Raw genomic sequence first — 23,509 nt, forward strand, 5'->3', positions numbered from 1 at the left:
TGATTGAAGGTTTAGGGCCAGAATTCAGAGAGAATCTTCACAGTTGAGATGCTCTGCGAATGATAGACGGCCTGCATTAAGGCTGGATAATCGTGGATTACGGTTAGACGAAAATTAAAACTGCAGGACCAGAACAGTCATTAAGACATACCTTATATATATACAGCATAGTTGTGTTCCTCCTCCTCTTTCATATTGTTTTAACCCAACACATACTTATACATATATTCTTTTATATATATATACATATATATATATTTTATATATATATATAGATAGATATATATATAGATACACATAATTCTGAAGAAAGTTAAGAGTATTATATTAAAACAAGGCTTTTCAAAGGTTGTTATGCACATTATATAAATGTATGTTACAAGATATACAAGGGTTTAAGTCACACCGATCATTACGGATACATCCAAGCATTCAACAACATACCTTTGGCTTGAAGATTAGTTTAACGATGAAGTACACAACTGAAAGAAACCCTGTTGGAACCTGTCCAGACACAAAGAAGTTGCTATTTCAATGTGACGGAGAAAAAAAAAAAGAATATTCAAGTTTTATGTTTTTACACTTTTGATAAAAAGTGTGAATTTAAACCCCCAAAGTTGAGCGATATTGAATTTCGACAACACTCAGAGCATTAAAAAAAAAAGAGCAGGTAATACGATAAACTGCATTTTTCAAGTTTGTCATTCCACATGTGCAAGTCAGTATTTATTTAAAAAAAAAAAAAAAAAAAATTAATTGCTACAACTCGTACATCAAGCCACAGTCTCTGATCACGTCTGGATCGGAGTAAAAACAAGGGCTTGAAAAGTGGCAGGACAAAAGCATCTTCCTCAGCGGTGGAGTCTACCTGTAGCCAGGAGAGGGGAAAAGATGGCTTCTTTTCCTTCCGTGCCTTCTGTGCCCTCACCTGCGAGTTCTGTTTTTTCTGATTCACTCGCTGTCGGTCTCCAGCTCGGTGTCGGACCACTCCACAGGCTGCAGCAGGCCGCTCTGTTGGGCGTACTCGATCACTGCTTTATAGCAAAAGTAGTACTGGTCCCACGTTTGGATGCTGAAGGCACGCTGCGTCCGCATGCGACGCACCGTCTGCTTAATGTCCACTGTCCCGATGTCCTCCAGACGAGAGAGACAAATGTCTAAAGTACAAAATGTGCCTGAGGGTGAAGGAAAAAGAAACTGTGTAAGAATGCTGTAGTGCAGTTAAGAAGTTAGATCAAAAATGAAGGCAGAAAGCCACCTGTTCGGCCGATGCCTGCGCTGCAGTGCACCACCACAGGGGGGCCTCCTGGGGGTCCCGTCCAATCAGGATACAGTGTTCGTAATGAGGACTCTTGTCTCTGTTTCACGTGTGCCCGGAAATCCAACATGGCCGACGCTGACTTCGGACACCAAATCTGGCCAGCTCATGTAGAGATAATGAGACACTTCCCTACATTCCCCTGTCTGAAAGAGAAGCTTCAGGATCACTGTGTGCCTCGACTACACCATCTGTTTGTCATGCAACTGTGCTGGTCTTGGCTAAAAAATAAGCCAAAAAGGTTGACCAGACTTTATGTCGATAGTCATAATTACTGGCTATGTGAGAAGAACCTCCTATTGCTCATGGAAATGAAATCAAATAAAAAAAAAATGGTCAAGAAAACAGATAAAAACAGCGACTGAGATGCTGACCTGAGTGTTGAAGAGCTCCAGGTGTGATAGCTTAAAGTCCTGAAACATCTCAATATGGACATTTCTCACCAAAAAGGTTCCCATAATCCTCAGTCCGGCCCGTCTCTAATGGCCAGTACTGTCCGCATTTCACTCGGCCTCGCTCTACAACTCTGAGACAGGGATAGAAAGATGATCAAGAATCATTTGTCTGGTCATCTTCGTCAGATATTAATATTTATTTTGAATATAATGATTGAAAAATATCTTTAATTCAATTAAATGATCCCTGAATAAAGGACAGACATTCTATTAACCAAAATTATTATGCATATGCATTAAACAAAAAGCGCAGGGCTGCAATAACCAAACATCGAGTCACCACAATTGCAATTACAAGTTCATTATGATGCAGGTTTGTAATTGGACATTATATAATATTAAATGAGATACCTTTAGATTTCTTTTTTAGCTCATTTAGAATGTGTTCAATTAAATACAAAACCAACTAGAGTTTTTTAATTGAAGATATACATTCAAATATGTAGGTTCTGGTGAACGGTAAGAAAATACAGTAAAATTGTAAAAATAATACTAAGAAAATAAAAAATACAAGAAAAGCCATTACTCCAGTCTCTCAGCTGCATAACATTTTTGTGGAAACCGCGGAAACACTGCATGGTTTTCATGAATTTCAAGAGAGAACTGCATTTAATTATATTAGAAAACTTACACAGTGTTAAAAAAAAAAAAAAAAAAAAAAAAAAAAAAAAAATTGATCAATTTCATGCAGCATGAATTTGTTTAATAAAAAGGAAATCTTATTGACCCCATACTTTAGAAGGGTATTGTTGTTAGTTGCAGCCCTGTATTATCCTGTCCACAATCCTGTTAAAGCATCATTAAACATTCCTTAAAGGAAAAGCAACTCAACTTTCACAGAAGGAAACTAACCTTGTAGTCATAACAATTATTAAAAACCATTTGCTCCCACACCATTCGCCAAAAGTCTCCAAATGTTTTTGGGCAAAGGCCCTGAAACAACCCAGACATTTCCATTTACACACATACACTGACTTCTGTACCATACAGTATGTGTACATCACAACACAATGTTTAGCTCAAAAAACAAAGAGTCTCACCCTGAGTAGCGACGTAAGCATTGCTCCTCTTGTAACCATCCATGAAACTTGCATTTATGTAGTCAGATGTCTGAAAGCAAACAATCAAATTGATGAAGAAACTGTCAATGAACCAGTGTTTAACCAAAACCCAAGGGAAATATTTTTTTAACGATTCCAACAAATAAGCTTATCTTCAATACAATGCATTAATGTTTGATATGATCTGAAAGTACACTTTTAACGTCAACCAAGCATTTTTATGATAGAACTTGTGTAATTAAAACTGAATCATGGCAACCATGTACGAATGAAAATGAATGCATATTTGTCATTCAGTTGTTTATGAAAATTAATCACGTTGTCTGAGTTTCTCTTGAACTGATCAGTGACTGTAAACAGGTGAACATCAGCCAATGAGATTTGCAAATTAGTTTTGCCTACTACCGAAGAAACCGGAAGCGGCTTCTGCTTGTTCTTGGAAAATTTAATAATTCCACATGAAACTCCACCATTTAAAACAGGAAAAAATGGGTGATTTAAAGACAGAGAATGAAACTCTCAAGTGTTTAAAATGGGTGAAGGTAAGTGAAATATCTGTTATACTTGTACTTATCCTTTAAGTCATACACTGGTGAGTGAAACAAAACAATAATTTAATAGCTAAATGGTTAACAATAGACATTCTTTACTGGTCACCTAGCATGGAAATTTAGTCGCATATGTGACTGATTTACTTGTATTGTAGAGGGTTGCAAACTTAAAACTGAAATACAAATAAAGTTACATATTTTACATAAATAAAGAAATATTAAAATAAAACATAATAAAAATGACAAAAAGCACATAAGAAAAAAGAAAATGAAAACTGAAAAACTAAAAATAGCTCAAATTAAAAATATTAAATACTATATTGGTAAAAAAAAAAAAAAAAATACTGAAAATAACATTGTACTGAACAATTTAAAAAATCATAAAGGAAAAAGCGCATTACTCTGACCTCGTCATCCTCATTGTTGAGCGGACAAAGTCGAACACACGTGATTGGTCAAGGCAAAGGACATCACTGTAGCGATTCTTTATCTGGTTAGAGGCTTTCCTGTCAGAATAAGCATTATATTTATATGAGCAATTCTTTGACTGTAAATGTATCATCTTTTCAGCCATTCATTGAAAGCAAGTGTCACTTACTTAGAGTAGTCAAATGTTCCAGCAGGAGGTTCTTTGCGGATCTCCTCATACTCCTGATAAATGCCCTTTTTTCTTTTTAAGTTTTCACGTGCTGCACCAGATCGTGCACGGTCATTCCGCCCTGCTCAGCCAAATGCACCGACAATGCAGCCGTTTTCTGTTCCCGGTAACCAGCTCATATTCCGGGGCAGAGCTGTGATGGAGAGCGCGGCGGCCTTGATTTCAGCGGGAGGGGTGGAACGGCCATCTCCTCCGTCCACTTCCTCTTCCAGAAACTCCACATCCTGTTGGCAGTCCTCAGCGCCATTGCCATCCTGCCTACTGTCCTCCAACATGCACCTTCCACACCCACAGTCAAGCCACCTCCTGGTACTAAGGCACCAGCTGTGTGTTTTTTGATGCAGAGGTGTGTTCTGGGGGTGTGTCTGACTGTGGTGGTGGCTGCCAGCCACGGCCATTGAGGACATTGGCGTTGGGACCCCGAGATTCCCCCTGAACCTGGCAGTACAGAGCCATTCCAATGCGCATGTCCCGCTGTCCTGTGGTTCTGAAGGTTGGCATTTCCGTCATCCAGTATGGGGCAGTTTGAGTTCAGTCCATCCCCCAGGAGAGTGGGCCCCTGAAGTATTGGCAGTTAAGGGGTCTTCTGAAGTGTTCTGGCTATGCTCCATGGAGTAGGATGGCGGAGTAGACTGCCCAAGCAGTCCGCAGTGACGTAGGGCGAGTTATTAGGGTGGTTGGGGCTGGGATGTTGACACAGGACTGGATCCAAGCAATGTGACTATACTGTGACGAGCCACCCAAATGTTCTGGAAGAGAGCTGACCGGTATGTGATTGACCAGTTCGTGGGCTTTTACAGTGCACACCTGCAGAGGTATCACAGGAATACAAACAAGGAATCATATTCAATGTATTGCACCCCTTTAAATAATAAAATGTAGCACTGTCCCACCTTGAAAAAGTTTAATGTTTGCATGTACAGAGCTCTAGACATACCCTCTCTCTCAGTTTCTCTCTCACAAACAGACGGAGTACTGCAAACGGTGCTCTGAAACACAGTGGAGACGACACACAATAAAGACACATTCAGACGAGCAGGGAAAGCCCCCTAAATCACAAAATAGAGAGTAAGCACATCATACAAAGGACTGCGCAAATCCTATCCACAGACCCACCCATTAAACCAGAAGTTCTCAATTCCAGTCCTCCTTCAAAATGTGCAGAGCAGGGGGGCGCGAGGACTGGAACTGAGAACCGCTGCACTAAACAAACCCTTTGAAAAATCAAGAACAAGTTTGTGGTTGGTATTTTTTTTTTTTTAAAGCAGTCCCTTACGCTCATCTAGTTCAATTTATTTCATCAGAAAATACTGTAAAATAAGTAATATTGTGAAATATTATTATCATTCTCTTAGGGATGCATGATATTGGATTTTTGCCGATATTTTTCAACTCATTTTGGCCGATACCTATAGCGATATATTTCCTTTTGTTTGGAAACTACACACCTCATTCTCTCCTGTGCAGAAATTATAAGCAAAATATAATTGGTTAGTTTTTAACATGAACTTATTTGTTAGATTTAAATAATCAATAATGAAGGTTTTTTGGCAGTACATTGAAGGCTTGATGAAAATAACTATAAATAAAATTATTATATATCACAAGTCACATTTTTTTGACCCCAGAAAAAGATGCAAGGTTAACCCTAACATTTTTGATTTGCCACAAAAACTAAACTTCATTATTGGTTATTTAAATCTAACAAACTAAGTTCGTTAAAACTAACCAATTATATTTTGGCTTATAATTTCTGCACAGGAGAGAATTGGTGTTTTTATGTTTTCCAAACAAAAGGAAATAGATCGCTATAGGTATCGGCCAAAATTAGTTGAAAAATATCGGGCAAAAATCCAATATCATGCATCATGCAACATTTCTAGAGTGTAAAAATTCTGAAAATCTTTTAGAGATTATGATTTGTTTAAAAAAAAAAAAACATATGATTCATATTTAATGAATAAATCATGTATATTAAAAAAATATATATATATTTACAAGTGTCATGTTTGTGATTTTCTTTCATGTAAGCTATAGCTTCTGACCTTTAAACCAAAACATACTCATTATTTTGTGACATCAACTACTGCTTTATTTAATCAGAAACCAGTTTAATTTTATTTGTGTAGGCTATTTTTACTTTTCATTTAATTAGAAGTAGGCCACAGCGCCCCCTACAGATTAAAACTCTTTACTGAGCGGGGACTAGGACCTGGGGGAGGCTGTCACTGCTGCTGCAGGTGCTATTACTGTTTACTCTATCACACACAAACGTGTCATTCTGTATGTGCTTTCACAGATTAAATGCAGCAATCCAAACAGTCAGTCAGTCTTCTCATCATTCAGACAAAACTCTTTGCTTCAAGAATGAGCCACAAGCTGACCTGATCTAATCGCTAGCACACCCTGAGCACATGCATTGCAGTTAAGCATTGCTCTTATTGGCAAGACAAGTCGGCATAATTTTCATATTGGGCCGATTCCGATATTTACATTGAAGGCAATTATCAGTTGATTCTGATATCAGTCCGATAATATCGTGCATCCCTAAAAAAAATTTTTTCCCTGTGGAGGGTAAATCAAAAATTTTCAGCAGGCATTTATACTACGGTCCACACCAATGCATGATTACATTCTATGTATTAGTCAGGTGTATTTTGATTGGCTGTCAAAGTTTTTATCATTCATCAGCTGGAAAAAAAAAAAAAATTCTGAAAATGATATTGTTCCTCTGTGTTGTTATTGTTATAGTTGTGATGTGGACATCTCTATTCTCAAAAAATCAGAACGATTATTAAAACTACATTTATCATTACAGTATTGTCCTTAGTGTCAAACAGGTTCTATTTTTGTGAACCGTTATACTTTTCAGGATTCTGTGATGAATAGAAAGTTCAGCAGCAGCATTTATTTAAAATAGATGTAAAAATATATTTGTAACCATGTAGAAGTCTTACTGTCACTACTGACAGTCACCATCATTAATTTAATGTGTCCTTGCTAGTGTAGTGTATCTGTAAATACACAATGCCTACAAGTGTGTTGACAGCCAAGCACTGTACTCATATACGTTTGCTGAAAGTTATATTTCAGAACCATGTCCATTTATAGCAGGTTCATCCTCCTTTTGCTGCTTTTAAAGCTTCCACCCGTTCTAAAAAGACACTAGCATGCTGGGGATTTGCTCACATTCAGACCCGACAGCATCTGTGTGGTCAGGCAGTGAAGAGAGTGATGGATCCTGGCTCACAGTCTGCAGTAAACAGACTCAAACTCAAAGGTGTTCAGTGGGGTTCAGGGCTGGGCTTTGTGCAGTTCTTTCACACGAATCTCAGTAAATAATCTCTCTGGATCTAGCTTTATGCACAGGGGCATTGTAATGCTGGAACAAAAAGAGTGTCTCTCTTTTTACTAAAAATATTTGTCTGAGGAGGATTGTGGATATGTGCTGGATTTTATGCACCTGTAATGGGTGGAGCTAAAACATCCTGTTAATTAAAAGGGGATGTCTGCATACTTTTCATAAATTCTAAACTTTTTATTCAAAGGATTTTTTTAACAGCACAGATAGTTTCCAAGTACAAGATTTAAAATGCATTTACTAAAACACTGAAAATCTACCTAAAATAATCTTTGCCCAATACACTACCATTCAAAGGTTTTTTTTTTTTTGGGATATGCAAGAAATTAAAACTTTTATTCAGCAAGGATGCGTTAAATTGATCAAAAGGGACAGTAAAGACCTTTATGTCTGTGTCAAGTGCTGTTCTTTTAAACTTTCTGTTCATCAAAGAATCCTGAAAAACAATGCATCACAGTTTCCACAAAAATATAAAGAGGCATAACAGTTGTCAACATCAATAATAATAACCGTAAGAATCAAATCAGCATTCTAGAATGATTTCTTGGGATCATGTGACACTGAAAACTGGAAGAATGACTGCTGAAAAGAGACTTCTTTTAAAAACATTATGATATCTTAGCAAACCAAACTTGAATGCTAGAGTATGAACCAAATGTAACCTTGTAATTATTTTTTTCTATTATATAAAATTAAAACATCTTAACAGTTTTTCGACAGCTGCAAGACAAGCAAGGCTTGTGAAATGAGTCTAAGGACATAATCTTTGAGAATAAAAATAAAAAGTGAATAAATAAAGATCATAGCGATGTGTAAAATTCTGGCATAATATGTTGAACAAATTATCTATATTGTGAATATTGAATATATCAGCAAACCCTAATTGTATGTGACTGAATGTTAATAAACCTCCAGCTCTCCAAACTATTACAGGGATAACAGCAAATACAGATGACAGCTGGAAAGCTTCCTATATATCAAAAGAGTAAATCCAAGCTCCACTGAGTTCTGTTATTGCCATATGGACGCACTGTGAAACAGACAGATGGTTCCGACAGCATAAAAACACTTACTTTAAGGAGATTTCAAAATCTTGACGCAAAGCTCATAGTCAAAATTGGCATATGTGGAGTTAGTCATATCATAGATGAAAATGAGCCCATCTCTCTGTGTCTGAACGCTGGGGGAGACAAAGATGATTTAGATGAAAATGCAGAGCTATTAACCATATTAAATTTGATCAGATTTATGAATGTGGTCTACCTCTCAATGGCCTTGTCCAGCTGATATATAATGGCCTGAAGAACAGCCTTATGGGTAGTGAGGTCTGGCTGATGGAGACGTGCTGTAAAAAGTGCCAAAGCCGCACCTTTCGCGTCACGACCAGGCTATACACAGCAGAAGCCAAATTAATACATACACAACTTGTAAAAAACATGCATAGGGTGAACAGATATCCTCATGGTTCAATTCAGGGGTGGGGGGGATTGTGATATATGTTTTGCACAATATGAGAATTTTTATTTCATGATATCTAAATTACAGTCATATATATATATATATATATATATATAATAGATAATATATCACACACACACACATACATACATTATATATACACATACATTATATGTGTATATATATATATATATATATATATATATAAACGCCTTAACGGCATGCGATTAATTTTAGTGAATTATTCATTTCAGTGTGTTTCGCTTTGAAACACTAGCTCTGGTCATATTCTGAGATTGTCTCTGAAGAGCACAAGCCTCACACGTCACGCTGTGTGAAGTACAGACTGAACAGATTGTTAACACATCCCACTGCTGGTATGGCCACATGAGAAGCAAACTACGTTTTCTCCACTGGATAACTAGTCTTCCTAGTAGATTTGGACATTTTCACTTAGGGGTGTACTCACTTTTGTGGCCAGCAGTTTAGACTTTAATGGCTGTGTGTTGAGTCATTTTGAGGGGACAGCAAATTTACACTGTTATACAAGCTGTACACTCACTACTTTACATTGTAGCAATTTTCATTTCTTCAATGATGTCACATAAAAAGATATAATAAAATATTTACAAAAATGTGAGGGGTGTACTCACTTCTGTGAGATACTGTATGTGTGTATATATATATATATGTATATACACACACACACATATACACACACACGTACAGTTATTTTTATATAAAAACAAAGAAGCAAATTACAAACCATAAGACAAAAACAATAGATACAAATTAAATATTAAATAAACTTGTTTTCTAATACAGTAGTATTACATTTATTACATGTATACATTTATTTAACACATTTTGTTGTTTGATTAACATTAATGAGACAGACAGATATTTAATTAGGCTGCTGTACCTCTGAGACAGAATGAAAATAATATACTGACACATATCCGGTTTTCACCTACCTGTTTACATTCACTTAAACAGCAATAAACTACTGTATTTACGTGAGATACTCCACACGATGGACATTTTGACAGCTTTGTGTGTATCTGACAATTGCGCAAGGAGAACTGATCGCAGAACTGGGATCACACGGGCGCCAGGCGAGAGAGCGTTTCTGTGTGTCTGTCATTCAGCGTGATTCTGCATATCACGCCTTCACTTACTGCAAGTTAATCGATAACGAATTGTGATGGTAGGTGGATGGTAATTTTGTTCTACGATAAGCTTAGTTATCTTTGATTAGGCTGTTCTCACGTTGACCGAACACTACCTAACATCTCCCAATTGTAAGAAATTGTAAAACAGGGCGTCTGGTCACCCTAAAACATGCCCAACTAATACGCAGACACACAAGTACAAGTAAAAAATCAGTCAATTTAGCCAACCAGTTTAAAACCAGTCTAATGTAATTGAAAAGTTGCATTAATCTTCATATCATTTGAAGAATTCTCTCACGTTTGGTGCTCTGAAAACTAAGATGTGATGAGTATATCAGAACTGCCTACACAAACACTTGAGCAAACTCTGTTATACAGCAGGGCCCTGAATGAAAAATGGCTGAAACAAACAGTAAAGCCCAGACTAAACAAAGATCATGGAACTGCTCTGCGTGTTGATGGTGTGAGATCAGAGATTAAATTTTCCTTAGCCCGTCACTAGCAATGATGTTAGCCTTTATTTTCTGCTTTATTTCCTGGAACTGTAAATATGAATGATTTTGCTGACGCACTGTTTTTGGTTAGCAATAATATTAAAGTGATTAAAAATTCTTGTATCTGCGGTTTATTTATACATACAGTTTTGGGTTGGTAAGATTATGTAGTGTTCTTGAAAGTAGTCTCTATGCCTTACCAAGGCTGCAACATCATATAACACAACAAAATACAGTAAAAACAGTAACATTATGAAATTATTTAAAAATAGGTATTTTTCTATTCGAGCATATTACAAAATGTAATTTACTCCTGTAAAAAAAATGTTCAGCAATCTTCAATGTCATGAAATTATCAAAAAAATGATCACGATAATTTGTTTCATATCAGTCGATATCGATAATTATCACAATTAATGTCAGATCTTTTTTTTTTCTTCATAGTTTAAAGCCAGATTTTTGCTCCAAAGTGAAGGTTGTAGAAACCAGACATTTGGCGTTAAGAGCTATTAATCAGGCTGTCAGGAAGCTGAACTCCCTCCGCAACCTGCCCCCTCCCCTCTTTTTCCCCAGGTACCACTGAACCTCAATGTAAATGTAATGAACTGTTAACCTCTTCCCTTTCCATATAAACTATAAACTATGATAAATGTTCATCAGCATGCATTGATATAATAAAAAAAACAACGACAACTGAGACCAAATCATGTGCTCATGCGACAAACTGAGAAAGTTAGTCACAAAAGACTGACCAGTGGGAAGAATGAGTCTGGAGACCTGAATATAAGTATTAATTTCTTTAAACAAATTCCCAAAATGACCCCAACTGTTTGAACAGCAGTGTTCCAACAATCATTATTACACAGTGGGTCAATTCAAAAGGGATATTCTATGTTTAAAAAAAGCCAAAAAGTCATCACACTCATGCAAATATAAACAATGCACTGATCCTGATAAAATTTTGAAATGGTTTTTAATATCTGACTAAGAAAGCCAGTCTGCCCACTCAAACAGTCTGCAAATCATGCCATCTCCAATCTGTGCAACTAAATTGTTCCTGCAGCATCAAAAAAAGCTGACCTAATATTAACAAACACATTACGTTCATCTGAAACTGTACTCACCAGAACTGTGAATTTCCCACTGAGTAACTCGATTCTTAAAGGCTCCTCATTTGGGTTAATATTGTAGATGCCTTCCTTTATTCTGGTGTTCTGCAGACACACAAAGTTTAAAATGTACCCAGACTCTCTCACACAGTGAATTTTATCATCTGAGCTGTACTGTATACCGGTGTACCTTTGTAAGCCTGAAAGAGGTCTATGGCTCTGGAGAAGTCAAACTTTCTTGCCATGAGGAACTTAACTGCTGCGGTCATCTGACTGACAAGATCTGCATTCTGAGACTGTTCCGACACCTCAGCTCAGCCAGGAACTCCTCCAACCGCCTGGCGCACACGCAAACATAAATTTCATCAGGAGGTTTACTCTATCCAATACTGAAAAAGCATGTTTAATGTCAGCTAAACATCCCACACTCAGCATCTATTTTTTATTTTTTGTATATTTATTGTAATGCATGTTGTACTTTATAGTGTTGATTGGCTCTGGCTGCCATCACTACTGATAAACCAATGTATCAACCTCACAGATAAATCAGTTGATATTGGGCATTTTGAGATCATCAGCATTGCCAATAAACATGCTGGCTATGACCAAAGTATGGCTGATTAACATGACACCATCTGGCTGCCAATAACATCCTTTTCTATCAAAAGGTCAATGTTTATTCAGGAAAAGTAAGTGGAGATGAATGGGAATGCAGAACAGATTGCTTTCTTCAGGTATTAACTATAATAGAAATGTTAGCTCTCCCTTGTGTAAAATCCAAAATGCATCAATGGCTTTGTCGATGAATAATCGTTTTTTTTTAACAGTTTGTGATTTTGAGTGGTTATTATGTAGGGGCTGCATGTTAACGGTTAATCACATTGTTCTCATCTAGGTACAAATCAGGAGAATGTTCTCGCAATGATGTGCTTGCAGATTTATTTGCAGCAAACAACAGAAACAGTCTTGCGAAAGGAAACCGACTGGCTTTATTACACTTTTATTTAAGCAGAATATCTCAAGAGATTGCTCCAACTTACCTGTTTGCCAATGTTTTCAGCTCATCTGTGCTTTTCTGTATTGCAGAGAAAGCATGTTCGCATGGTTGCCTGGGTTGAGTAGATTAAGTTAAACCACTAGGCAGAAAATGTAGCAATTTAAGAGAAAGGCTTGTTTCAGTCTAAATAATGAGTAGGCAAATAGCGCAGGGGATTACGCTTAAAAAGTGCAAAGCAAAAAATCATGATCATGACTAAAAAAATTGTAATCATTTGTGTGTAACCACAACTACTGTTCAAAAATGTGGGCTCTGTAATGATTTTCAAAGAAATTAACACTTTATTCAACATGGACACAATAAATTGATCAACAGCTAAAACTCAAAAAAGACATTTATGTTATGAAATACTTTTATTTAAAATAAATAGAGTTCTTTTGAACTTTCTATTCTTCAAAGAATCCTGAAAAAAAATGCAGTACTTTTGCAGTTTTCCACAAAAAAAAAAGATCAGCAAAAAAATTTTCAACATTGAGGATAATTTTCTTGTGAAGCAAATCAGTATATTCAAATGATTTCTAAAAGGGTCATGTGACAGTGAAGACTGATGTAAGATTGCTGAAAATTCAGCTTTGCCATCACAACAACAAATTACATTTTAAAATGTATTAAAACAGAAAACTTTCATTTTAAATAGCAATATTTTACATTACAGTTTTACTGCATTTGTTCATCAAAATAAATGCAGTCTTTGGTCAGCATAAAATACTTATTTAAAAATATACAAAAAGAATTTAAAAAATCCTAAATATAATGCATACATTTACATCTCAGTTGTAATAATCTAAACCTTTTTAACAGGCTATAACATTACGCAAGCAATCCCACTCTCTAACCCATATTCCAGCCAATGAATCCTAATGCACTAATAATGTAGGTTGTTCTGATACACCTGACTTTCCAAAGGGTGTCCAAAAGCAAAAACTGAACCACTTTTGCAGTACGTTACCTTAGGATGACACGACTCAATCAAATGCATGTGTTTGCATGTGCAGTGAAGGAACGACCTGACAGCTGTAAAGAGAGACGCTCGTGCTGACAAGACGTTATACTACACTCATATTACACCGTTTCCTCAACGAGTCAGAACAAATGGCCCCTCCAGCACTAGATATGAGTGTGTTGTGGGTCACGGTTAATAGACAGACAGAGCTGACCGAGAGCTGTCTCACACTTTCACACAGGAGCACATTAGACACCCGGCTCGCTGTGTTAACAACAGCGACATAGAGATTCACAAATCCCTGCGCATGGACAGACCAGCGACGCAGATTTGTTATAATAGCTTTTATCTAACGTAGGCATGCCTTTAATATTATTAACGTGAACGGACTAGATAAACCGCGAACCACATTCACGTTGTATGTCAACCTACTGCATAGACAGCTTGTGTTAAATCCAACACTCGTAAGAGTCATTTTACAATGCTCTACACCAGTTTCCTAAAATTATACAATCATACCCGCCAATAAATATGTATTAAACCGTTATTGGTGTGTAGAGTGTAGCTAGTTCGCTAACACGGCTAGCATTTACCTTCAGCTAACGTTACCTCAAACCAGCCACTGGGCCGCGATTCTCATTAACATCTCTGTTAATAAAACATAATTGAATGAATTATATGGCATATCATATCAATACTTGCTTCAAATGAGCTGGTGGCGGCTCAGCATGAAACGCCAAGGAATTTTACGGAGGGCTTAGTGGAAATATTTAGGTATCTTACCACCCTCCTCTTGAGTTGTCAGGGCTTCCGCCATCTTGAAGCCTGAGCAGCAACGTCTACTGTCGGGAACGCGCCGCTGATGCCTGTCAAGCGGCGCGCGTCAGGATGGTGCGCATGCGCAGTAATGCGTCACAAAAACTTATACAGGTCTAAGGTCGAAACCCATGCTTGGAAGTTGGAAGCTAGCACATAAGATATTTATGAATTTGAGTAAGTAGGCACGAAGGGAATAGGTTGGGATAGTATATTTTCAAGACAAATGTTCCAAATTTCTGGCATTATATTTATTTAACAAATATTAATTTAAGTTTGTCAGCCTATTTACCCAAGATGCTCCCAGATGGCCGGTTAGCTCAGTTGGTTAGAGCGTGGTGCTAATAACGCCAAGGTCGCGGGTTCGATCCCCGTACTGGCCACACGATTATTTATGAATTTGTAAGCAGTACCGTTATGATTTAACATGTGAAAGGTCTTACAAATATTATGTCTAGACGTATTATTCTTTTAAACAACATGACTAATGCGTTAATTACCTGTTTCACATCCTTTTAAGCTTCTTCACATACACTACAACTTTTCTTTAGTAACTGAAAAACAAATAATTTCATATTTTTATGTTTTATTTTATAATACAAAAGGAACAAATAGTGTCCAGTGGTACGGGAGTCTGATATATGATCATCTCTGTCCTCTGCAGTGCTGAAGTTCATTTTCGTTTAGAAGGCTTTGTTGATTTCCTTTAAAAAAAGGTTATATTTGGTTGTATAACACTGTATAAGTTGCAATATGTTGGTATTTTGTAGTTTACTTTGAGATAAGAGGACAGATTTAATGACTTTACTCACTGGGCTTCTTCATTAAGAATGACAACCTCCTCCTCTTCACTGTCAGAGATTACCATCACCTCATCTATGTACACACACACACACACACACACACACACAGATTGGATTTTTGTGTTTCATGAGGACTCTAATTAGACATGTTTTTTTCTATACAAACTTTATACTTATATTCTATCCCCCTACCCTAAACTTTAAAAAAATAAATAAATAAATAAAACAACAACACACACAAACACACAATTTAGTAATGTTTACTAAGTTTTTTTCTGCATAGGGACAAAATTTGTCAGCCACGACATAAAAATTTCAGCTTTACTATTCTTGTGGTGACATTTAGTCCCTGCAACATACAAAATATCTGGACCACACACAGCCTCTTTTTCTTTTCAGAACAGATATATAAAGTGTGTTTACAATTACTCTGTAGCACAAAAACACACAAGTCTCACACACTACCTGTTTTTGTGTCCTCTGTCTGAGGTTCATCCTCTTCGTCCTCATCGAGTCCCCATGAGTTCACGATGCCCTCACCTACCTGTGCAGTTCCCATTGCAACAAGAACAGGAGAGGAAACACTGGCTCTGGGGTCAAGGAGTAATGTTTGGGTAACAGCAATACAATAAGACAATACTGGCTTTACATTTCATGCATCTCCTCTGAGACATCACTCGTCTCTCTAAACAAGATATTAAAACATCCTCCATTAACGTGAGTTCTTCTAAAACTATCTTAAAAATATTCTGTATGGGCCACAAGATACGCTTCTGTGGGAGTTTCTGTTCTGTTCACAATCTCACTGGCAGTCTCTTGGACATCTGTCATCTCCACTGGGGCTTCGTCTCTCTTAAGGGCTGTGATTCGCTCTTTGGGCATGGACTCAGCAAAGCCAAACTTTCCACCCTCCTTTCTAAAAAGAAGTGGATAAAAAAATTTTTTTTTCATAAAACAGTAAATTAATTTCATATAAATATATACTAGAAATGTAATTAAAAAGCTTTTAAATTTAAAGGGATAGTTCACTCAAAAATGAAAATTCTGTCATTAATTACTCACCCCTCATGTAGTTTTAATTCCATAAGACATTCATTCATCTTCGGAACACAAGTTAAGATATTTTTGATGAATTCTGAGAGCTTTCTGACCCTCCATAGAGAGCAAAGAAAACAAAAAATAATGACTTTATTAAACAATACTTCAAATCAAAGCCAAAACAACATCAACAAAACAAGTATCCAGTGAACGAATTCTTGAATAAAGTCGTAAAAAAAAATTTTTTTGCATACAAAAAGTATTCTCGTAGCTTCATAAAATTATGGTTGAACCCCTGATGTCACATGGATTATTTTACTGATCTCCTTGCTACGGTTTCTGGACCTTGATCATGTTACTTACATTGCTCTCTATGGAGGGTCAGAGAGCTCTCAGAAAAACCTATCTTAATTTGTGTTCTGAAGATGAAAGGTCTTACGGGTTTTTAGAACGACATGAGGTGAGTAATTAATGACAGAATTTTGAGTGAAATAACCCTTTAAGGTCCAATTTAAATTTAAAATCATTTTAAACTACAAACATACCTGATTTTTCTGTCATTCTCTAAGGCTTTGTTGATGAGCTCTGTAATTATCAGAAACTTTCACGCTTGCTATTTTGCTGCATCTTAAAACCTGCGTGAAAACAAACAATGATTGTTGACTGTACTACACACAGTAATAAAAATGCTGCACAGTGCAAAAGTGTCAAGTTTAAAAGCCCATCCTAGAGTTATGTGAGAAATCAATCAAATAAACTGAAAATGAGTAAAATTAGATAAAAATATACAACAATACCTGGTCTTTCAGAAGCATGATTCCTCCACTAGACTGAATGGAGCAGATCCTCTCTATGTTTGTTCATTGCTATCACCAATAATCCATCCTTCACTCGCTCTTCTCGTTCACAAGGGTCCACAAGCAAATAAGAGCTTAGGAAGGAATAACAAAGAATGTAGAATTTTTTTTTTTACTATGTCAACTGAAAACTTAGCAACTATTGTAAACACATAGGGAAGTCGTGGCCTGATGGTCAGAGAGTTTGACTCCTAACCCTAAGGTTGTGGGTTCGAGTCTCAGGCCGGCAATACCACAACTGAGGTGCCCTTGACTGAGGCAAGGCACAAACCCCTAACACTGCTCCCCGGCGCCGCAGCATAACTGGCTGCCCACTGCTCCGGGTGTGTGTGTCACTGGTGTGTGTGCACTTTGGATGGGTTAAATGCAGAGCACAAATTCTGAGTATGGGTCACCATACTTGGCTGTATTTCATTAAAAAAACAAAATACAAGCTCAAAATGCAACTCAATACATAGTGTTTGCTAAGTCAAGTCAGTATAATAGGCTCTCATAGTGTTTGCTACAAGTCAAGTTACCTTTTTTATATAGCACTTTATACAACAGAAAATGTTTCAAAGCAGCTTCCCAGTATTAAATAGGGAAGTAACGAAAACTCAAAGATGCAAACTTAATCAACTATAAGGCAATGCAAATTCTGCTGTAAAGCAGCACTAAAACGACATAGTATATTTATTCAGCCTTAGTCAGTTCAGTGTTGATTCAGTTCAGTTCAATAATACAAGTTAACTTCAGCAGTATGCAGCTCAAACTGAAGACAGTGTCGTTATTCAGCTCAAGTCAGTTCAATGTTGGACACATGATTCTATCTTATTTCAATCAGTGTCAATGTTCATCATTTTGTCGGTTATAAACAAGCAAAACTAACTAATGGCTCCAGAATGAAACCAGTAAAACTTGTTTGTAAGAGATTTTTGGCATGTGATGTTTCTTACCCCTGCAGGAAAAAAAAGCAAGCTGACACATATAGGCATGTGATATATGCTCAGTGGAATAGGATCTCTCTCCTCCTGGACTGAACTGTTAAAATAAATTTATAGTGTAAATAACTAATAACAGAATAAAAAACCACCTGCCAAACACAGACTTGCGATTTAAGGCTCACCACAGTGATGTCTCGTCCGGGGCTGAATAGCAACATCCGGCCGCCTAAAATGTGAGAGTGCAGATATGGCAGCAATGCTTGCTGCATCCATCAAGTTTCCATCATGATTTAAAACACATGGACATCAACTCGGATTTGCCAAACCTATCATAATAGAGGTACAGCGAGTGAAGGGCCACTGCATGTGGCGACATGGGACAAATGATCTGCTATGGGTTTATAATGCTCACTAAGGCTGCATTTATTTGATGAAAACAGTAATATGTATAAAATGAAATATTATTACAATTTAAAATAACCTTTGTATGTTAATATATATATTTAAGATGTATTTTTTAATTCCTGTTAAAAGCTGAATTTTACATTACTCTAGACTTCGGTGTCGCATGATCCTTTAGAAATCATTCTAATATGCTGATTTGGTGCTCAGAAACACTTATTATTATGAATGTTGAAAACAGTTGTGCTGCTTAATATAGTGTTGTTGTTGTCTGTGTGTATATTTGTTGAAACCCATTATAATGTTTTGAAATAATATTTAAAAACAATTATTTTCAGGATTCTTTATTGAATAGAAAGTTCTGTTTTTATATGAAATGGATTTTGCTGTAACAATCTAAAAGTCTTTACTGTCAGTGTACTTTTGATCAGTTTAATGCATCCTTGCTTAATAAAAGTATTAATTCCATTAAAAAAATGTGCTGGTCCGAACTTTCCAATGATAGCGTTTTATATATGTTAACGTACAGGTATCCATATTACCTTTTCTCCTGAAACTACACAGAGAGACTCTGTGTCTATGCATTTAGAATTCCTCAGACACCTCTCAAGCTGTCTGTTAACATCACCAAAACTCTGATGCCTACAAAAACACACACAGAGAACACACTCACAGGCATCAGGAATATATATATATATATATATATATTATTATATATATATATATATATAGATATACTATATTATATATATAAAACAGAGACAAAGAGAAAGAGAATACTTTTGCAAGACTGTGTGTGTAAATAAGTGTGAACCTGTTTGGCTCAAATGCTGGTGATGCCATGGAAGACAATTCCAAATTAAAAAACATGATGCCTTCTGTGGGACGTGAATCTTTTGGAGGGACCAACTCACAAGACCACTGACACAACACCTGAAAGAAAAAAAACACGTGTTCAAATTGGTTTTTCTGAGGAAGTACCCCTGGCAAAATGTATTATCTTCACTTATCAAGCAAGCGATTATTTGTTGTGAGTGTGAACTTTAGAATCGGTAATGTAGGGAAGCACGTCGTTTTGTAAACACTGTAAATGTTAAAGCAACAACTGATATCCAAGTTCCACGATGCAGCAGCCATAATCAGTTCCAAACGTGATTTTAATAGAGTCGGTATCATATGTTTGTCTCCCATCTAAGCGCTACAGAGTACAGAAATATGGTTTACTGGGTAAAATAGAGATGTGGATCGTAGAATGGCAATAATCAACAACCTTTTACTACTAACGACATCACATCGAAATTATATTTTACAGGTGTAACTTACTTTTTTCTCTTCTACAGCTTTAAGAAAAAAACGCCTCTCGCAGTTTGACAGCTGAGTATCCCTCATTTTGACCAGCCGGATAATATCAAAGAAAACAGCTGGATCTATCACTGCTTTCATCCTCTCACGCGCTTCATGTCAGCGCAGAACCTTGTCTTCTTCTTGTATGATTATTGGCGGGTTGACAATTGACCAACTTCTTGGTGTAATTTTAACCGCCACCACGGGTTGTGTGACGGGAGTGTAACAGCATTAACGTAAATAGGAAAGGAAAAAGATATTGGGGTTTTGGCAGATCATGGTTCTTGGGTCCTTTGGTATAGGACTGTCTGGCCTTTAAATTCTTGTCCCACATTCCTGGTCCTGCCACTTTTTATTCATGTGTTCTTAATTCTTCGGGTTCTATTTCTACTTTACTCAGTGGAATTTGGTACCTCAACATTCATATATTTCAATGCCTTGTTTGTTCAATTCATTTCCTAGTACTCCTGACATGTGCATGTAGGTACCCACATGAACCTCCAGGACTATAACCCATTTCCTGAATCCTACAAAGATTGATAAGTACTTCATAGATTTAAATTTCTTTGATGTTGATTGTTCGACTATTAACTATTTAAAGCTGACAAGGAACTGTTCAAATGACTACACTAGTAGGCTTAACTTCCCCTTCCTCCACCCATGAAAATGCTAATAAAATTGCTATTAGCTCTGTTGTAAAGACTGATACATAATTAGTTATCACTTTCTGAATTGTTTGACTTGTAATCTTTGGGATAATACAGCCTAACAGCTGTGACTTCCTGATGTAGGCTCTTTAGAACCATCTCTAAGAAGAAGATATGCAACCATGGTGGGTGAGAGTTAATTTTGATCTAGATATTGGTGTGAACACACAAGCCTCCTTAGATATCGCTGTCCATTCTTAGGAATCATATATTGGAGATGAAAATCTGACTTGAGGCAGGTTATGGAAGCAATCCAAGTGAGGATATCGTTATCGTGTACAACAGAGGTGATGGCTTAACTTTGATTTCTGTAAACCAGGTCGCCAAAAATCTAGGTTAGCATCTCTAGTTGCTGTCCAACCAAAACTTTGAGTTTATTTTTACCAGCAATGCTTCAATATGTCCTTTACTGGATGTAATTCGGAATGCCCTTTTACATTTATCCAATAATTCACAGTTAATTTCATTTTCGTAAACTTATAGGCACTGGTGATAGGCACTTGTGTATAGACTTGTGTGGCTGATTATTGTAGAAGATCTGAAAGCTCCACTACATTATTGCTTAAAAGATTGTGCCTGGAACAGTTCTCGACTTTTTTAATCAAGGATTAAGAAGCAGATCCATAAATTAATGGGTGGGGGGGTCCGTAATCAATTGCTGACCTAATCAGTGCACTATATATTCTTAGTAAAGATCTCATACTAGTCCCCTCCCATTCCTGTTAGACATCAAAGTTATAGGCCTAATTTTTTTTGCCACTTATCTACCAACTTCTAATATGTAAATCTAACGGTCAAAACTGGCAATCCATCCTTATTCCTTAGATATCTTTAACATCGGTTCAAGTACTTTGTTTACACTCACCTACGATTATTAGGAACACACTGTTCAATTTCTCATTTAATGACAATTCTCGAATCAACCCAATCACCATGGCAGGTTGTTTCAATGCATTTATGATGTATGTCCTTGTCAAGACAATCTCCGGAACTCCAAACTGATGTGAGAATGGGAAAGAACGGCCGGTCTGAGTATTTCACAATCTGCCAGTTTACTGGGATTTTCACGCACAACCATTCTAGGGTTACAAAGAATGGTGTGAAAAGGGAAAAACATCCAGTGTGCGGCAGTCCCTGTTCGAAAATGCCTTGGTTGATGCTAGAGTTCAGAGCGATGGGCCCGACTGATTCAGCTGATAGAAAGAGCACCTTGACTGACATAACCACGTGAGCCGTTACAACCAGGGCGGTATGGCGTGAGCAAAGCAATTGTGAAGCCACAACCCGCACAACTTGAGGCGGGATGGGCTACAACAGCAGAAAGACCCCACCGGGGGGGGGGGGGTACCATCATCTCCACTACAAATAGGGAAAAAAGAAGCCCTCAATTTGCCGAGCTCACCAAAATTGGACAGTTGAAGGACTGGAAAAAATGTTGCTGTCTGATTGAGTCTCGATTTCGTTGAGGACATTCAGATGGTACAGTCAGAACTTTGGCATTAAAACAGGAATGAGACATGGATCACACGACCTTGTTACCACTGTGCAGGCTGGTGGGGCGTGGTGTAATGGTGTGGGGGATGTTTCTTGGCACAATTTTAGGCCCCTTAGTGCCAATTGGGTAACGTTTTGCCACGGCCTTACCTTCCGCACTGTTTCTGACCATGTCCAATCCCTTTATGACCACCATGTGCCCATCTGCTCTGATGGCTACTGGCAGCAGGATAATGCACCATGCCATAGAAGCTCGAATCATTTTCAAATTAGTTTCTTGAACATGACATTGGGTTCACTTTGGTACTAAAAATGGCCCCCACACATTCACTTTGAGATCTCAACCCAGCTGAGCATGTGCTTTGGGATGGGGTGGAACCGGAGCCAGGCTCCTGATGTGCATCCCACAAATCTCCATCAACTGCAAGATGCTATCCTATCAATATGGGCCAACATTTCTAAAGAATGCCTTTCAGCACCTTGTTGAATCAATGCCACGTAGAATTAAGGCAGAGCAGTTCTGAAGGCGAAAGGGGGTCAAACACAGTATTAGTATGGTGTTCCTAATAATCCTTTAGGTGAGTGTATATAACTTCATTTTTATTTCAGGGATGTGATTCTTCTTCGCCAAAACAGACTAGTTGAGTTTTAGTCACCGATAGTCGAAAACCCTTTTGTTAGCCCAATTTTTTCCACTTCCCCAGCAACTGCTTGATTGTATAAATTCTTTTGTTACATGAGATAGGCCTACATTACGACCCCTTTTCCATATCGCTCCATTGTAAGCATAGAGAGATCTTCCTATATCTATTTTTGACATTTCTTTTTTGGAAACACATCATTTATCATGATATTAAAACAATACTGGACTGCACACACTCTAGCGCTGTAGGAACTCTGCACACTGTTATGATGTATAAACAGTGGCGCATTGCCAGTATTTGGTGTACATGCACTGAGAGAGTGGGATAAAAACAGGTCCAATAGTTGTTGAAATTTCCATGTTCCAAATAAAAAAGAAAATATGAATGAACATGAAATACATCATATATATAAATCTATAATTCCGAATAGAAAATTATGTGGATATAGATTTTTTTTTTTTTTTTTTTTTTTTTTAAATGATGTAGTTGCTAGTGTTACTTTCTCTTCTTGTTCAAGGTGTAAAATAATATATAAATAAAGAATTGCACTTTCTGACTAATAATATTATTATATTAAATTATATTATTTATAATATTATATTACAGGAAAATTATTCTGCAATAAAGCCATATAGCCTATAAGAAAGTTCCAGATCAAAGTTCAGGTCAAAAGAAAGCACAATGCCCTGTCGGTTTTTCTCAGACATAATTCTTGTTGATCTGTATATTTACAATTTCTTATTATTCCAGGAAAAAACTTGCTTAATCAAAATTTTTTATTTTTGTATTTTTTTTCCAGTTCTGAAAGGTTATTACTGATGAACCACCGCAACTGAACGAAGTA

The 23,509-nt window shown here is 37.0% G+C and overlaps 1 non-coding gene and 2 pseudogenes across 1 annotated transcript; 1 reads left to right on the forward strand and 2 right to left on the reverse strand.

The window, feature by feature from the left end:
• Positions 1-309: 309 nt before the first annotated feature.
• On the reverse strand, positions 310-14,454 carry LOC122135753 (annotated as a pseudogene).
• Positions 14,455-14,762: 308 nt separating this feature from the next.
• Positions 14,763-14,836, forward strand: trnai-aau. Its single transcript has one exon. It is a non-coding gene; the product is annotated as a tRNA-Ile (tRNA).
• A 186-nt stretch (positions 14,837-15,022) lies between these two features.
• LOC122135754 lies at positions 15,023-18,347 on the reverse strand (annotated as a pseudogene).
• Between the last annotated feature and the right edge of the window lie 5,162 nt (positions 18,348-23,509).

Source organism: Cyprinus carpio, chromosome B1 (assembly GCF_018340385.1).
Source record: "Cyprinus carpio isolate SPL01 chromosome B1, ASM1834038v1, whole genome shotgun sequence".
NCBI classification, from domain to species: Eukaryota; Metazoa; Chordata; class Actinopteri; order Cypriniformes; family Cyprinidae; genus Cyprinus; species Cyprinus carpio.